The sequence below is a fragment of the Lagopus leucura genome, unplaced genomic scaffold, assembly GCF_019238085.1.
Source record: "Lagopus leucura isolate 7727_CA_CO unplaced genomic scaffold, USGS_WTPT01 Super-Scaffold_100021, whole genome shotgun sequence".
Taxonomy (NCBI): Eukaryota; Metazoa; Chordata; class Aves; order Galliformes; family Phasianidae; genus Lagopus; species Lagopus leucura.
In genome coordinates, this window is record NW_024962274.1 from 10,537,364 (window position 1) to 10,554,818 (window position 17,455).

The following is a 17,455-nucleotide window of genomic DNA, read 5'->3' on the forward strand; positions in this document are numbered from 1 at the left end:
CTGTATTTGGGTGTGAGCACAAGCAAGACGAGCATACAGGTGCACAGCTGCCTCCTCTGGTGTGCATGAACTCCAGTGTTTGGGGAGCTTTTAGAGTCCATTGGAAAGGGAATGAGGGGGTTAACTTCAAGTTTCCTTGTTTGGGCAGCACTGGTGCTTTGTCATATTCGAGAAGGACTATAGATAAAGCTTTATGGAGGTGCAGTCTAAGTTGAGACTTCATACGTGGTTCAAGGTGAAAAGAACCTTCATTTACCTGAGCTCCTCTCTTCTCTATCATCCCACTCTTCTGCAAGCACGCAGCCTTTCTTCCCACCCTTGGCCAATCACACCATAAGACCCTCACTGTCTCCTCTCTTTTAGGGGAAGCTGCATCATTGCAACACGAGAGCTAACAAAAGCTAGTAAAAAGCCAGAGTCCTCTACAACTATTTTGAGATTACTCATTCGCATTTCAGTGTTTTCCCCCGCCTCCAAGATTCAGGTCAATTCAGCTAGTTTCTGCTGCTCCCACTGAAATGTATGTATATCTCTATATAGGATATATTACAAACACGTATGCTTACATACTTATGTTCTTATATCCCCACTGATCACTGAATTGGAAAAGAACGCATTCAGGATAAAAAAGAAATTGATGCAACTGGGATAAAGGCTTTTTAGAAAGCTGACCAACATGCATAGAGACCACAATGGTATGTCATCAAGGGAAATGACTACAAGTCATCCTCTCCAACTTCTTTTTCCTCTTTCTGAAGTGTTAAATATAGAAATAGCCAGTTAAACAAAATCATTAGTTTAGTGAATATCCTCTGAAGCCTGAACAATGATTTTCAATTTCTTCCCAAAGTACAGCAGTAATATTATCAGCTTGTCCCAGTTCTACAGTTCTTTTCAACTTGAACCACGTATGAAGTCTCAACTTAGACTGCACCTCCATAAAGATTTAACTATAGTCCTTCTTGAATATGACAAAGCACCAGTGCTGCCAAAACAAGGAAACTTGAAGTTAAACCCCCCATTCCCTTTCCAATGGGCTCTAAAAGCTTCCCAAACACTGGAGTTCATGCACACCAGTACAAGCAAAGCACAACACCTTCCTCAGCTGCTCCAAAACCTCATGTTGTTCAGAGCTCAGCACGGAGATCACGTAGTGCTTGACATATACAGCCTGCAAAGCAACCCCAATCAGACCAAGCTGGCCTTCTTCAGACCACAGTCACCTCCGGGTTTACTCACCTGCTCCTGGCCAGCTCACTCACAGAGAAGACATGAGTTCCTTTCGAGATCTCTGCAGGGCACAGCCAGAAGATCTGGCAGCTCAGAGGCATGTGAGAGAAGGAAGCTGGAAGGAAGTTTCCCATGTGCTTACCTTGAGGCAGTGGGTCCCTGCACCCTTTGAGTCAGTCAGGGCTCTGCGCCGCCCAGAGATGAAAGCACTGCATTCAGCACTATCTGATCAAACAAGTGCTCCAGCAGCTAGCACAGAGGCACCTGTGGTTAGTGTTTAATGAAACCACTTTTCTGACTGCAGTTATTCTTAAATGAGCTATTTTTAAGGGGTTGGGGATGCACAACACCCTCCAGAGCTGCTCCTGTGTCAGTGCAGTGCTGCCAAAGCAGCTCCCACCATACAGCTGCTTCTGCCAGCTTCAAGTGCGACCTGGTGGAACCAGGCACCTTCCTAACATGCCTGCATCTCCAGCACTCTCCTTCCTGGGACATCCTTCTCAAGCCCCTTCACTCTCCTTCCAGCATTGGCTTCATATGAGGGAATGCTTAAATTTCTGGAGCTCTTACTCAGGCTGATGTGGTGGGCAGTTACTCTCCTGCCTCAGTGAGACCCTTACATCCATCTCCTCCTCCTTCCCTCCATGAACATCCCCTTTTGGAAGTCCATTTCTCATCTGCTTTTTTTTGGCCAGCTTTTCTCCCATCTCTCCCAGACCCGAAGCATGCAGTGCCTGTTCCCGGATTCCTGCTCACCAAGATGCTGTGCATTTCAGAGCTGATGTATAAGTCCCATAGGATGCTTCAAGTCAGAAGTAATGCCTCAGGTGGTCACTTTTATCCCCAGGAGCTGGCAAGTAGCTATAGCAACTGCATCTAGAAACCTGAAAAGGCGGCAAGCAAGCCACCTGCTATGCAGTGACCGGAGCAGAGTACAGCTCTAACCCACACCAAGGGCACTGCCATATTACATCTATAAATATAATAAACATATGTGCATATACATAAAACCAAATATAAGCACATATTTACACATAAGCACGTACACAAGCATTCCTTTAAACCCTGATGTTGCATAGCATTAAATAACACCACCATGACTTCAAAATAACATACGCAGAAGTGAATAAGCCCAGGACTTTTGCACAGACCTCATGAATGTGAGACAGCAAAAGCCTTAATCAGGCAGAAGCAGGTTGGTACCAGGAGACCTTTAGATGCATGCACAAATGGTCAGCTCCAGGCTGCTCAAAAACTCATAGAACTGGTGGAGCCATCCTGAAGCAAAATGGCCCAGATGGGCTGGCAGAATCAAGCACGAACAATTAATTGCTTCGTTATCTTATGCAACACTTAATTACTCCATTATCTTACACGTACTTAACTACTCCGTTATCTTATGCAATACTGTTATGCACGCATCACCCTTTAGAGGGAACAGTATTTCAGCACAGGGTCCAAGCTATTGCTCACTGTGCTCAGCTGGTCCAGACACCCACCCTGCAGAACCATGCTGAAGCAAATGCAGGATGCTGAGCCTTGGATCATCCTCATGTGTTGCAGTGCTCCTTCTGGCCCCAGGTAGTGCAGGGCATCGCTCCAGCAGCAGGCAGTGCTCTGCTCCACCCCTCCCTGGCCACTGCAGGGAGCCATGGGGTGGGGTGAGCTTTTGCTCATGCTTCCCTATTTCACATGAGCCAAAAGTAGGAAAGAGAAACTGCCCTTTGCCATTTCGGATACTGACAGGCCAAACACTGCTGACAAGGGGCTTGTGCAGACCAAATGCACCCCTGATTTTCAAACGCTTAACTCCCCCAGCAGCCTTTGCAAATTATAAGCCAGGCCTAACCAAGCTACCTCATCCAAAACCATGTTTAGTAAAAGGGGATTGGGTTTGGCTGACCAACAGAAGGACTTCTCAGCATTTCTAAAGGAGATGAAGACTTTGTCCTGGCACAAACAGAAGGAAAGTCCCCAGTGCACTCAACCGGTTCAGAGAATGAATACCTCCGCATTAAAAGCAAAAGCTGTGCTTTAGAGGTCAGCCTGGCCTTAGATTTCTGGTATCCTAAAGACTGGCATCCAACCAAGGCCAGAATAACACTCACTGTTGCAAACTTATGCTTCACAGGAGCAGGCAGAGCTGCTCTGTGCTGCCAGAGCTCCCCAGGGAGGCCCAGTCCCACTCCCACCCACTGCAGCCCTCCCAGATCCTGCCAGCTCACCAGCGAGCCCAAGGCCATGCCCCAAGACAATTCTTTGTCCCATCAGCTGAGGATTCTCACAGAGGAACACAGAAACAAACCCAAACCAAACAAAAACCATCGTTTCCAAAACCAGTGTTTTAGACAGGAAACGTTCTGTGGCTGGCCTGCTTTATTTGCTCCCCTTATCCACACCAGAAGCCCTCCCCAGCTCCGTTTCCTTCTTGCCCCACGAATACAACAGCTGCCAAAGATGCCCAAGGCAGCCTGCCATGCCCTTCCTCTCTCCCCTCACCTATCTCCAGCAGTGCATCCCCAGAGCCCTAGCACACCAGCCCTGGCAGCAGCATAGTGCTGCCTGCCCCATGCACAGCCACCCCGCAGCCCCTGGCAGGCTGAGCAGCTCCAGCACTGCAGCTCTTCAGTTTGCAATGCTAAAGGTAACACAACACTGAGAGGCACAAGCGTTCCTGGCCAGAAGGAAAGAAAGAGGGGGTGCATTTTCCATGTTAAAAATGCAGGTTTTACACAGAGGAGGGAAGATTAGCATGTTTCCAGTGATGGAGGAAGCAGGGAGGGGGCAGAGCCCCCCCTCATCTGGCATTCCTGATACCAGGAAATTAAGGATTGAAAAAAGCAGCTGGACAATGAAATCCTCTCAAACTCTCTTCACGCATGAGAACAGGCACAAATCCAACACCCATAGCTACAGCCACCTCTGAAAATTCCCTTACCAAGTTCGCTTTCCTTTGTTTTCCCTTTGTACAGGAGAATGTGGTGTTAAATAAAGAGCCCAACCAAACACTCCCCCCAGGGCTCCTGGCACCAGAACCTTCCTTGTCAGGATACCCAAAGCCTTGCTGTGTGCAACCAGAAAGCTAAATGGTGCACACTAACTGTATGCCAAAGGGTAGCCCATTCACACAATTATGGGACTAATGAGGCCCCACATTAAAGCACAGAGCTCTAGGAATATTCTCTATGTGGTACAGACCTTTTGGACTAGCTAATCATTCAGGGAAACAGTTAATGAATGCTTGCAGAGGTGTGATAAGGGTAGGCTGTCAGCAAGAAAGAGAGATGGAGAGGGGAAAAGTGTAGGGGTAGCAGCAGTGAAAGCACAGAGATGCCCAGGCACAGCCAGATGAGGTCAGCTATGAACCCAGCCAGGTAAAATTCTCTGATCCAGCAACACAGGCAGTATCCCCAAGGATTTCTGGGGAAAATCCTACCAGAATGAGCCCCTGCACGCACACAGGAGTTTCGTGCAAGTCAGAATAACCAACTGGATCTCGGACATTTATCTCTGAGGCTTAGCTAGTATATATTAATATCCACAAAAGCTCCCACAAGAAGCAGAATCAGTGTTTTCTTTTGCTTTACAAGAAGTATAGGATAGCTGCAACAGGAAGAGTAGAGAGCCCTCCCAGTTCTCCTCACCTCCCTCCCAACTCCACATGCAACACGAGGCAGTCCCAGTGCAAACAGGGGCTTCAAATACACGTGACCTTACTGTACTGGACAGCAGCCATGCTCTCACTGCCAGGCCTGTGCAAGCAAGAACGGGGGTAGAGAAAGGAGGGGACTTGACCATCACCTTCATTTCCAGGATGCTTCGCTGTCCTCAGCAGCTCCTGTCAAACTCTTCCAGTCACAAGGGGGTGGCCAGGTGATGTCCAGATGAGCCACTGCCACATCTGTGCCATGCAAGCAGCTCTTCATGCCCTCATCTCACTTCTAATCGAGTTTGCTGGCCTAGGAAAGAAATTAAGGAGACCAGGTGAGACAGTCACATCAGCCAGACTGGCTAATCAGAAAATACAGAGTGGTGAAAGCAGTGACTGAGCTGCCAGCACCTTTAAACATGAGTTGTGCTCAAGTAAAACTGCACACATAGTCCAAACAGCAATCAGTGAAACTTTCCTGAGGACCAAATCTGCTGGTCGTGAGCTGTGGGCTGCAGAACAGCCCGAAGTCAAACACCAGGACGTGAGGTCAGAGCTCCTAACACAAACATGTGGGCTGGTGAAACCCCATTGGGCTGAACTGTGGGCTCCTAAGGAAGTTTCAGAACCACAGCCTCTATAAAGCCCCTGCACATGAGGGCTCTCTGCCTCCTGGACTGCCCATAGACACGGTATAGTGGAGCAGCAGTGCACAGCACATATCCCATGGGCCTGGCCAGAAGCACAGCACGGCCTTTACAGAGTTCATTTTTTTTAACCTCTCCCCTACATCTAGCAGAAACATGGTGCCACAACAACACGTGTCCCAAAATCCTCTTAAATAAGACACTAATCACAAGACTGTTTAGCAAGTCAGTGCACACAATCCTCCCGAAAAACACAGCCTCCCATAATTACGCTGCCCCAGGCAAGTTCCCAGTGTGTGCACATGGCCTGGCATGGTCTGACCCACACAGCCAGCAGCCCAGCTTCCAGCAGGGAGCCCAAGTGCTCACGGGGCTCACAAGTTATATTCTCCAAATGTGCATACAGCTATCTACAGCACCAACACCAGCACAGCCAGGAATACCTGCGGTTGCTGGATGGGAAGTTACCCTTGTGCCAAGGGATATGGCCAGTGGGTGATACTGGTGGTAGGCAGACAGTTGGACCAGATGATCTTGGAAGTCTTTTTCAACCTTAACGATTTGTTATTAATTCTTTTACTCTTCTTGCCATAGGTCATAAATTATGTCTCCTCCCCCTTTCCTCAGCTTAACAAATGCCTCAGGGCTGCTCTGGCAGAGGAAAACACTCCACTGTGTTCTGGTAAAAGAAATCCTGTTTGTTTATTGCTGTTGCTTAATGCTGTTACATCCCCGAATCCCATCACAAGTCTTTTAAAATATTGGAAAAGGGAAAGGAAAAAAGCATCACTACAATACCTCAAAACAAGTCATGCTTCTGGAGTGCTGCCTGCATGGAGGCAGATGGGAAAAAACAAACCAAATCAATGACAGCCATGAATTTTAAAAGTATGTGTTAATATGCAGCAATGACCTCAGTATGCCATCTCATTTCTAGCTCAGGTAAGCTTGAGTTTCATCCGTTTTCATTCACTTCCAGTGTGAACTAAACAAAATTCAATTAAAGAGCGTTCACAGTGAAACTTAACACCATTTTTTACGTCACATTTTAATTAAGGATTAGCTCTAAAATTTACATTCTTTTTCTCCCTAGTCTAAAGGATATGACTCTTTATCCATTTAATTAAACAATCCACAAATATCTAATAAAATATTCATCTGTCTGCACAACCATAATAACAAGGAAAGCTCCTAAAGCCTGAAATGCACGTTGCACTGCATCACAGCAGTGCTGTCCCTCTGAAGGAGCCTGGTGCTTTGCACAGAGAGGTGATGAAGGAGTACAAGATGAACTCCTTACCAGCAGCTCAGCCAAAACCAGAGGCTGCTGAACCCCTAACATGCTGGTTATGCATGTGAACCAATACACTTGCCCACAGATTCCTGGAGAGAACTAGTGCAGGATTTCTCCCAGGATCAAAACCACAGCAGAAGCAGAGTTGTGGGGCTGCCACACCACCCTTACCAACCAGGGCGAATGGGGAACGAGGGATTCCACTAAGAGAGGGAGGGAAGGCAGCTACACCACACGTGGCAATGAACTTGTCTTTTCCTCAGGTGCAGACTTGAAGGAATTCCCACTGGTTTTCCAGAAGGCGCTGCTAACCACATATGAAATTGCTGAGCCACAGCAACAGTACCTAAAACATTCCCAGCCAAAACCCACACTTGTAACAGAGCAAGTAGTGACAGCTATAACAAGTAGCACATTAATCCACAGAAAATGAGATTCCTTCCATGCAGGTCTCCAGCAGCTCTTTCCCCAAAGACTCATGATCCTTGTATATGGCTGAGGGCTCAGCACAGCCCGCAGACATCCATACAGCATGTGGGGTCACTGCTCAAAGCCAAGCTTTGGTTGTGTTTCCAGACTCCTCAGCTCATAGGTAAACTACCCATTTGGCCAGACTTCAAGATGGCTGAGCCAGAAAACTGCAACAATCCCCTCGGTCCCCAATTTATATCATGAGCAGACAGTCTGACTAACTCATCAAGCGAGTCATTCTTCAATTAAAGTGTTCTTCCAGTAACGTTATTTTGGCTTTTCCAGCTTGGCACTCACATCTCAAATCACCCCTTCATATTACAAGCACAATAAAGAATTTCAATCCCTCCTCAGCCTTAAAGAACCCCCGTGACTATTGCCATCCCTGCTCCTGGTTCTTCCAACCTGAGCCCCATCCCTGTTCCACTTATCCCTCAGCCTTCCCTTCCTCCTCTCCACCACCCTGTGCCTCTCTCCATTGACTCTAGCACACCTGTCGCTTTTGTTCCTTTATTTCCTTGAGTTGGTGCTTTCCTGATTCTCTGCTAGGACTGCTGCTCTCCCAGCACAATGGGTCACTTTCAGTCCCAAAGGGTGCCAAGAGTTTTGCATCAGGAAGGAGGAAAAGCTCTGCTTTCCTCCACTGACACACTAAATGCCTAGCAAATTTGCCCACTGTCAGTAAGTTACCGCCTTTGCACTCGTCAGTACCAGATAAACACCTCAGCTCCCTCTCCCAGATGCTCCTCTGTAAACATTACCTTAGTGACACCGAAAGGCTGCAAGAAAAGCTGTTAACAGGAAACAAGGTTCAAATTCACAGACACAATACCTGTCCTGGAAGACAGCAAGCACCTTCCAGACCCTTCTAAAACACGTGCAGTATTTCAAACAATCAGCCCATAGGAGCCTCAGCCAGGGCTTTTGTTGGTGCTGGTGGAGGGCCCAGCACCCAGCAGTTCTTCTCACCGAGTCTCTGCTGGGGGAAGGAAAGCTGGGCTGGGAACTAATGTACATGTATATTGAAATGTACCCTAAAAAAAAGGCAAGCATAGTTTGAATCTAACAACTATAATCCTGTACATTTAGATCTCTGATTTCCTTAGGGCCTCCTGCTAGCACAACGTGTTACAGGATTACAGCTGGGTCATAAGGACAGACAAGAAATAACACACTGATTGTCCCCTCTGGGACCAAAGTAAAATTTTGGAGTTATGCAGAACTGTAGCCAGGGAAGAAAAATAAAAATCCAGAAGAAGAAACAAGCAAGAAGCAGGACATCCCAGCTTAGTTTTCACAGGAACGTGCCTGAAGTTTCGATCTTGACTATCAGTGCAAGTCACAGCATGAAGATACCTTCTCTAATCAATCAAAGAACATTTCAGATAGGATTCAAGTTTGCCAAAGATCTGGAGGACCTTTGGAAACCTTGTGATTTATGTATTTCTTGGTTTATTTTTACAACGTAATTGTTAATGGGCTGCTCTGTGCCCAAGCCACTCTGTTCAGCAGGCACAGGGTGTTCTGCACTGCCCTTCAGCCAGCAGTGCCTCCTGACAGCTCTGTCCTGCACACGAATCCAGAAAACCACTTTTCACTCCAGCATTGCGAGTTAAACGGCGTCTCAAGATAAAAGCAGCCCTGAAAGCTCTCATCTCCAGGGGGAAAACAATGACCGTGGACCAATTCCAGTCCCCAGGAGAGCCATCTCAGTAAGCAGCTGTCATTGCTGCAAGATTGCTGTGACAATTTCTACTGTCACTCCATCCCTCTGCACTGTCAGCACGCTTCCTATAGGCCATGAACTCTGTCAGTGCACACAAGGTACGTGCAGAAAATCTGATCTGCACACCTTTGATTTGCTAACCAGCAGATGCAGCGTTACAACGGTACAGAAGAAAAGCCAGAACACAGAGCACGTATTTCTCTATCCACTTTTCTGCAAAGTTTTACAGCTGAAAACGCAAACCACTCCACTCACCATAAGCAGGAACAGATGTACAGTTTATGACAGGAGACTCTGTTTCCAGCTTCTCCGAGGGTCAGGAGCCTCAGCCACACCCAGGGCTGCAGGACACGCACACACACCAGTACCAGGGAGCTGCTAAGAGGACATCTGCACGCAAGGTGCACGTGGCAGCCTGGACTCAAACCAGGCCTCACCCAAACAGCTGTGCACAGCCCTAACACTTTGTGCCCCTGGGGAGGGACTGAGTGTTGCAGAATGCCTGCATCCCTCCCACCAAGCCAGCAGGCATCAGGTAGAGATCGCCTTGGAGATGCCTTCCCTGCTCAGTGTCTGAACACACACTCAGAAGCTGTGCTGTGCATTTGCAAAGGCAGCAGGACCAAGGCAACAGCACTCAGCTCAGCATCCCAGCAGCTGCCAGGTCCTCTTCAGAGGCAGTGCTCCAAGCAAGGGCACCCAGGGCACAGGAGCAGAAGGGACAAAGTGTAGGCTCCCTGCCCTTCAGCATCCTGCTGGCACGAGGGAGATAGTCTGTGCAATTTCTACTTTAAACAAATATCTCACAAAAAGCCCTTTTTCACAAGGACACAGGAATGAGCAGCATGTTTGTTTTTTGGTTTTTGGTTTTTTTTAGGTTATAGTTTCTGGTAACTCGTGAGCAGCAGATCATGAGCAAGTATTTAGCATCATCTGACAGCATGTTGGCAGGGCTGTGCCTTCAGGCACCCAACACGAGACAGAAGCACAGCAGGAATTTGCCAGGCGCTGCCAAGGGATGGGCAGACCTGAGCCAGAGGTTGCACCACCCAGGACCTGCAAGAACAAAGCCCCAGAGGACAGAGCTTCCACAGGTTGGAGATGCTCAGCCATGCGTTCCTACACATGAGCTCCTAGGAGCCAAATTCTATACGATACCCTGTGTCTGCAGATGAAAACATCATTATCTGTTGGACTCAATGATCCTTATGGGTCTCTTCCTACTTGGGACGTTCTGTGATTCCATGTGCACACTCCAAAGGAGCTCTCCCAAAGCTGCCATCCATAAACACAACTGGAGAAGCACGTGCAGCCTACTGGCACACGGTGGGAAGCCCATACACAGACACCTCTTCCTGTTATCGGCAGTTCTATAAACTGCAGAGCTGAAATTATCATAAAAGATAACAATGTGTTTAAGCATTACCTTAAAGCAGGAACTGATGCAGCACAATTGCTGGACACAATGGTCCCATCCAACTCAGGGCATAATTCTGTGATTCACACCTCACCGGAGGTTGAGTGTGACTAAGAAAGTCAATGAACCTGAATTTTATCCATAAACAAAAGACTTAAGTAAGTTTTTCCAGGGTTTTTAATTACACAGTGAGCATATCTGATAACAGTGACTCCCGTTGGCTAGATATCTAAGAGCACTTCAAACTGAGAGCACCTCCTTTCATGTCCTGGATCTTTAATCAGCGCAATTATAACTAAAGGAGCATTCAAAGGCACCATTTCCAGCTCACACACTCAGGCACATCGTTGAGCAGCACCAACTCCAGGCACACCTGAAGCAGTGAGGAATTCACCTCCAACGTTCTCTGCACACACCATGATCTATGGTGCAGAGTTCCTTCCCATGCTCAGCAACGTCATCCCTCCTGAGCTCCAGAAGTGGGATGGAGGTGAGCAACTGAAGGAGGGCTGTGTTAGGACAGACCGATTCATAGCACTCTCTGGTTGCTAATCCTTTGCAGAACTGGGATTTGCATACTTCCAGCAACGCCAAGGGCTATGAAAGAGGCCAACGCATGTCACACAGCATCATCAAAGCAATACTGTCAGATCTTTCGTTGTCATCTTTACAAATGCCGAACTGAGAACAGGGAAACATTTTCCCCCGGGGCTGCACGTGCCGCTCAGCCCTTCCGTAAGGAGGAAAGAGGACCGTGACCCCGCTGCACCCTCCCTCCCTGACACAGCTGCCGGTGCCCCGGGTCGGCGGCTCATGAGAGCAGAGGGACGCACCTCGAGCACAGAGCAGGCAGGGCAGCTCCAGGTGGGCTCCGGCTCTGCGTCCTCAGCACTAAAGACGCAGCCAAAGCTCTGGAGCATCACCAGCTGCGTCCCCTCTGCCGTTAATTACCGCACCCTCGGCAGCCTCATTCTGGGACTCGTCCTCACATTCATTTCCAGTCCCCGCAGTACAGAACTGTCAGCAACCACCACAAACTCACACACTTGCTTACTCCGACCGCAGAAAAAATTGCCCTCGGAACAACGATAACGCACCTCCGTGTTATCAGAGCCTCGCAGACACACGTTCGCCTGCACGGGAAGCAACCCAACCAGATGGAGGGGATGGCCGCACGGTCCTCCCTGAGCACAGGGCACCGCCGCCGCTCCCGGACCCGAACTTACGGACCTACCAGCGAGAGCGGCACTTCTCATCGATAGCACGGCCTCGGAAGGACGCGCCAGCGTGCGGCATCGCCGAGAACGCATCGCTCTCCCTCCCCGCGGTCCCGCCCGTCTCCGGCCATCGCACCGGCTCCGCTCCCGCAATACTCACGGGCCCGCACTCCGCTCGCCAGCGGCCCGGCGCTCACGGGGGCAGGGCGCGCTCCTCCCCGCGCTGCAAGCACGCACCCGGGCCGGCGGGCACTGCGGGGCCGCGCTGCCGGCGGCGGTACTGCAACCTCCCCCCCCCCCCAGTACTGCTCCTGCCTCCGCCTTCCCGGCACCTGCTCCACCGCCCCTTTGTTGCCGCTGCGCATCGCCAGGTCCCCGTACCGCGCTGGGAGTGGTGCTGGGGCAAGGCGATGTGCACGGGGGTCCTGTTGGGCCGGGCTGCGGGAGGTGGGGGGGAGTTTCCCGTCTTCCCCCAGAAATGTCTTTGTGGCTACGACGCTGTTCCCTGCCCACATGCCTTTGGGGAAGCAAAAGTGATCTTGCCCGTGAGCTTGCCCATATCATAAACGCAGAGAACGCTGGCAGAGCTGCCGCCCCTTCTGAGCAAGCAGGAACCAAGTCCCGCTTGCAAAGCGCACCGTCTCCTGCCAAACCACAGCCCTGCAGCACCGACCCATCTTCAACCTCCGTGCCAGACCCACGGGACCTGAGGCCGGGCTGAGTTTGCTAAGTCCCTGCCGGGAAGCCCAGGTCGGAACCCGTGCACTCCTTGCCGCGCCACTCGTGGACCCTCGGCCACCCCACAGCCCCAATGCCCCCTGATAGAGCAGCTCGCAGACGGCCGGCAAGCTGCACGCCCCCGCCTCCCGGCACCGCGCAGCTCCGCTCCCGCTGCTCGCAGACTCCCACCCCACGCTGCCAGAGGAAGGAAGGGGACCACCCACGGAAAAGAGAAGCTTTCCCCCGGCTCTGGAAGCGTTACAGAACGGGAAGATGAATGGAAGCGATCCACTCCGCGGGGAACCTCACCCACCTACCCCACCCTGCCCGGGGGCGGCCGGATCCGCTGCGGGGGATGCAGGGCGCTGCCTCGCCTGGCTCCATCCCTACCTTGTGCCGCGCTCCTTAGCGGAACAAAGCCGTGCCAGCCCTTTGTTGGCGCCCTCCTCCCACGCCGCAGCAGCGCAGCAATGGCAGGGTGACCGCGGGGGAGCAGGCACTCCTTTATCTTATCTGCCCCACTGGAAGAGGAACGTGCTCTTATTAAACTCCAGAATCCTCGTGAACTCGTTGGAGAGGCATATCGAGGTGGTCCCGAATTCTATTTATATTCAGTCCCATTTTCAATTCCTTTGTTTAAAGCTTTCACAGCCTGATGAACACCGAGCTGCCACCGCGTGGACCTGCACAGGTGGCTGCACTTTGTGCAACGGCAGGAAACCTCTCCTCGAAGGTCTGGCCTCAGGGCAGTGAAAGCAGCTACAGAAGTGGGAGATCAGAAGCACCCCCAGCCCAAATCCCTTTTGTCCACCCTCGCTTTCCCGTGCAGCCCTGCCTTGCCAGCAGCCACTGATGGACATGTCGCAACCTGTGCCTTTGCCAGGGCTGAATCACCCTGCGCTTGGAGAGCTTCTCCCACTCTCTTTCCAAAATCTCTGTTAGTGCAATTTCTCCTATGTTCCCAGAGGGCATGAAGAGCAGTTTACTGCTGTGCTGTGTGGCAGTCTGTTATATACTGAAAGCTTTACTCATCTCCCTTGCTTCCCTCTGCATTTGGCAGCGGCAGTCTGCCCAGCTTGTCCCTATGGGTCACATCACTGTGCTCTACCATCCCTAATGCCATGGCATGTCCACATGTCTCCCATAGCCTCCACATCCCATGCTGCTCTCACAGAAGGCTGCCACTGTTTACTCATGTACCCCAGTGGCCAAGCTTTTGCCCTGAAGAAACAGGGTTTGTCCCTGCTGCATCCTCGTAAGAGCAAGATGCTTCCTACTGTCCATATTCCCTTGGGTACACTTTCTGGGCAAAAGTGAAGAAAAACAGCAGTTAAGCCAGTTTGTTTCCTCCTTGGCCAGCTCAATTCAGCTCTTGGGGCCAAGGGAGGCTATGAGAGCCTCATTGTGCCCATTTTGTATTTGTCTCCTCTCACTGTTGTGATGTAAGCACTCAGTAATAAATGTGGCACATTTAACGGGTGGAGAAATGGCAGACCCTGGGCAGCAACAGCCATAGGGAGGGATCTTAATCCCTGCTGGCACACTGCATATACCCAGCAACAACTAGGAAGGTTCAATTGTCTCGGATTGCACTTGCAGACAACATTACAAATGCAAGTCTACACACAGCCCCAGCTTAATAAAAAATAAAAGGCGGATCCCTTTTTTGCTGGAAAATTCTGTGTCACCGGGTTGCAGCACGAGGAGGAAAAATCTCACTTGAGGCCAGGATTCTGCCTAGGGAAGGGCTTAGCACTGAGCCTGTTGGCCAGATTTTCCTCACCTTCTGCCTGCACAGGTGGTGGGTGCAGGCTGGCACCTTGCTCCTGTCAGCTCCTGGAGCAGAACAAGGGCTGGAACTGGGCTTGCTAGCAGCTCAGCAGAGCAGTGCATTCATAAGCAGGCAGGTGAGAGCACCCCAGCCTTGCTTCTCACGCCATGCTTCAGTTCACATAAAACCAGCACACATCCAGCCATCATTTCCTTTGTTGTCTTCACACAGGTGAGTGTCCACATCTAGACAATTAACATCCAGACAATCCCTGTAAATGGCATCCCAGCAGGGTGATGTATGCTGCCACTGGTTTTGGCTCCTTGCAAGTAAGAAATGGGAAAGAAAATGGGAAAAGAGGAACCTGTATATTTTAAAACCTAACAAAACCGGACTATATGAATGACTTATCTCCCCCAGCCCCTTGTGATCACCATGCTTAAGGCCAGAAAAGTCCATCAGCCCTGATAACCTAGCAAACAAGGACATCCTCTTCTGCAGAAAAGAAGGCAGCGTTTGGAGGCTGCAGCACAGCATGCAGGGAGCATGAGGCCTTTGCTGCTGCTACAGAACCTGCCAGCAGCTGAAAGCCACTTTGTAGGAAGGTTAAGTTTACAGTGTAACTGAAACATCTTTAAATATCTGCAGCAGGGGCATCTTGCTAGAAGTCCAGTCCTGTCCAAGCTGTAAAGTGGCTGGGGTAACACTGAACACAGCTGGGATGTTCCTGGGTGAGCTGTCAGGAGCACACAGGGACAGGGAGGATGTACCTCTCCATGAGGACCTGTATTTCTCCACAAGGACCTGCAGTTAATTCTTTACAAGCTTGTTTCCTGCAGACCAGACTTCCCACAGCCACACTGCTGGATGAGGAGGTCGTCCGTGGGTCACAGCCAGCAGCCTGGGAGCTCAGGGATAAGCAGGGGGGATTCCCTTGGATGAGAGAAGAGTTCTCCAGCCCAGGCCTGTGGCAAGAAATGCTTCCTTGCAGGGCTCTGTTTTATTTCCCACACATCCACAGTTTTTCAGACCAGCAGGTTAGTGGTTTGCACAGCTTTTGGGACAACAAAGTTGGTGGCCATCTTCTGAAGATTTTGGGGGACACATCTTCCACAGGAAGGGGAACGGCTCTGTGCTGTGGCTGTGATGGTACTTCATCCAGCTGTCAGCACCTGCCATTGGTGATATGCAAACAGAGCTACTCTGGCAGCTCTGTGCCATAACACAAAGGGCTCCCCGAAGGATTAGTGGGGTTGGCAGCACTGCCATCAACTTATGAAATCCTGAAAGCACAAACAGAAAGCAATGATGTAATGTAGTCAGGAAAACAGAGAATTTCAACACAAAGTGCCTCCTGCAGAAAGAAGGAAGAAGCAGCAGCCACAGCATCACTTTACCTGCAGCTGGTGCATGTGTGTGCAGAGATGTAGGAGCCTGGCTGAGCTGACCGGATGCAGGGAGGCTGAGAAACCTCTCAAGACATCACATCTAATATTGCAGCTGCTTCCTTCCCCATTGCTACCACCCTGCCCTCCCTGCCCAGGGGTGCCAGCGCTGCCTCCATCCATGCCCAGTCTCCTACCAGCCCTCTCCTTACTTTCAAGAAACGAAGTCATTTTAGTGAACTAGAAACAGGCCAACAGACTTCAAAAGGCTGAAGTATATGTCATTCCTCTGTGCTTCCACAAAATACATCTTTTTGCAGCTTTTCCTTCTGTTTACAGCACAGGCAGAACTGGGTGGGACCGTGCACTCAGGAACCAAATCCTCAGCCACGGATGACCAGCGTAATTGTAGCTGAACTGGTTCCACTGCAACTGCAGGCACACAACAAAATTGCTGATGACACACAGGGATGTCACATCACTCCGTGACTCCTTCTTTCCAGGCTTAGAAATGTAACAGGAATGAAGGCATCACTAGAACATGGGAAAAGAGCAGGAGTCATGCAGGGGGCTTAGGGTAAGGGTGGGAAGGCAGGGTGACACCACAGCAGAGGAACAGGGCAGGGAAGTGTTTGCAAAACCCAAACCGAGTGAAAAGCAGGAAGCTGTGAGAAGGAGCACGCAAGTGATGGCAACAAGGCTAAACCAGCATCCTACCTGCAGGCTGCCGGATCTGCAAGAAGCGAGGCTGGTTTCACAAGTGTGAAAATAACTACAGAGTTTTGCTGTGGAGGAACTGGGCGGCGTGGTGACCCCTCATGAGGACATGCCAGGCACTGCTCTCCAGCCTGCAGGGCAGGCAGAGGGGAACATCTCCTGTAGCTGCCTGCAGCACTAGGGGCTGAGGTGGGTGCCAGGAGATGGGTGCCCAGCTGTCCTCAGTGACACAGAGAGGCTGTGAGCCCATCTTGCCCCTCCGATATGCACACACTGAGAAACAGAACCTGAAGAAAGGGTTGAAATACATGGCTCAAAGACAAAGATCCTTCCTCCTGTGTTCAGAGCAAGCAAGTATGCAAAACAGGAAACGTCCCCATGCTTAGCATAGACATGTCTGTGGTGACAGGTGGGAACTGAAGGCTTTGCTCTGGGAGTTGGGAGCAGGGCGCAGGGGACACCACCACCCTGAAGTTCCTGTTGGGGAGACCAGAGTGGCAGCAAGCTATGGTGGGACAGAACCAAAACCCCAAATGGTTTGCAGAAGCAGCTTTGGGATGTGCAGATGCAGATGAGCTGCAGCTCAGACCACTTCCTACCCACGTTCCTTGGACATCTTTTCCCCAGTGGTTCTTAGCCCACCTGTTTTTAAATTCTCATCATATTGTAAAATAATCTGTGCTGGCATTTAACACTGGAAGTGGAAAATGAAACCCAGATGTTTTTTGGTTCGTGTTCTGCTCAAGATGGGCTGCAAATAACATATTATGAACATGCAGAAGGAAGGGAGAAAAAGCCACCAGGTGAGCAGCATAGGAGAGCAAGAACAACGAGCAAACCTAGAGAAGCTATGTAAAAGGAACAGAAGAGAGAAAGAAGAGCATTCCTTTAGGTCAATGCCTTGGGGCAGCAGCAGTTTGCCATGGCAAACAGATGCAGAAGACAACCAAGACAAGTCAATTATTTCTAGAGGCAGTGGAAAAGGCACCACACGCTGAGAGGAAGGTGGAAAGCCCTCAAACAAAAGAGACGGCGGAGCCACTGTGCACAGAAGTGGCCTGATTATCTCTGACAAACGTATGTTGACGTTTGCAGGCTCATCACAAACCAGAACAGCTTGCAAAGCTGTGAGCGATGATCGGTGGCGTTGCAGCTGGGTGACAATATTTGCAGACACAGAGCCAAGCGGCAGCACACACAGCCGTGGGAGG

The 17,455-nt window shown here is 50.3% G+C and overlaps 1 protein-coding gene across 14 annotated transcripts in view; it reads right to left on the bottom strand.

Moving 5' to 3' along the window:
- The window catches only part of ST6GAL1 (ST6 beta-galactoside alpha-2,6-sialyltransferase 1), a 39,630-nt gene that overhangs the window by 19,216 nt on the left and 2,959 nt on the right, over window positions 1–17,455 (bottom strand). For 5 of the 14 annotated variants that reach the window (XM_042878184.1, XM_042878186.1, XM_042878172.1 and 2 more), the window contains exons 1-2: window positions 12,762–12,862; window positions 5,032–5,189 (exon numbers count right to left, since the gene is read on the bottom strand). The gene's annotated coding sequence lies outside the window, so the exon portion shown is untranslated. The other 9 variants (XM_042878176.1, XM_042878180.1, XM_042878179.1 and 6 more) reach the window with 9 other exon arrangements.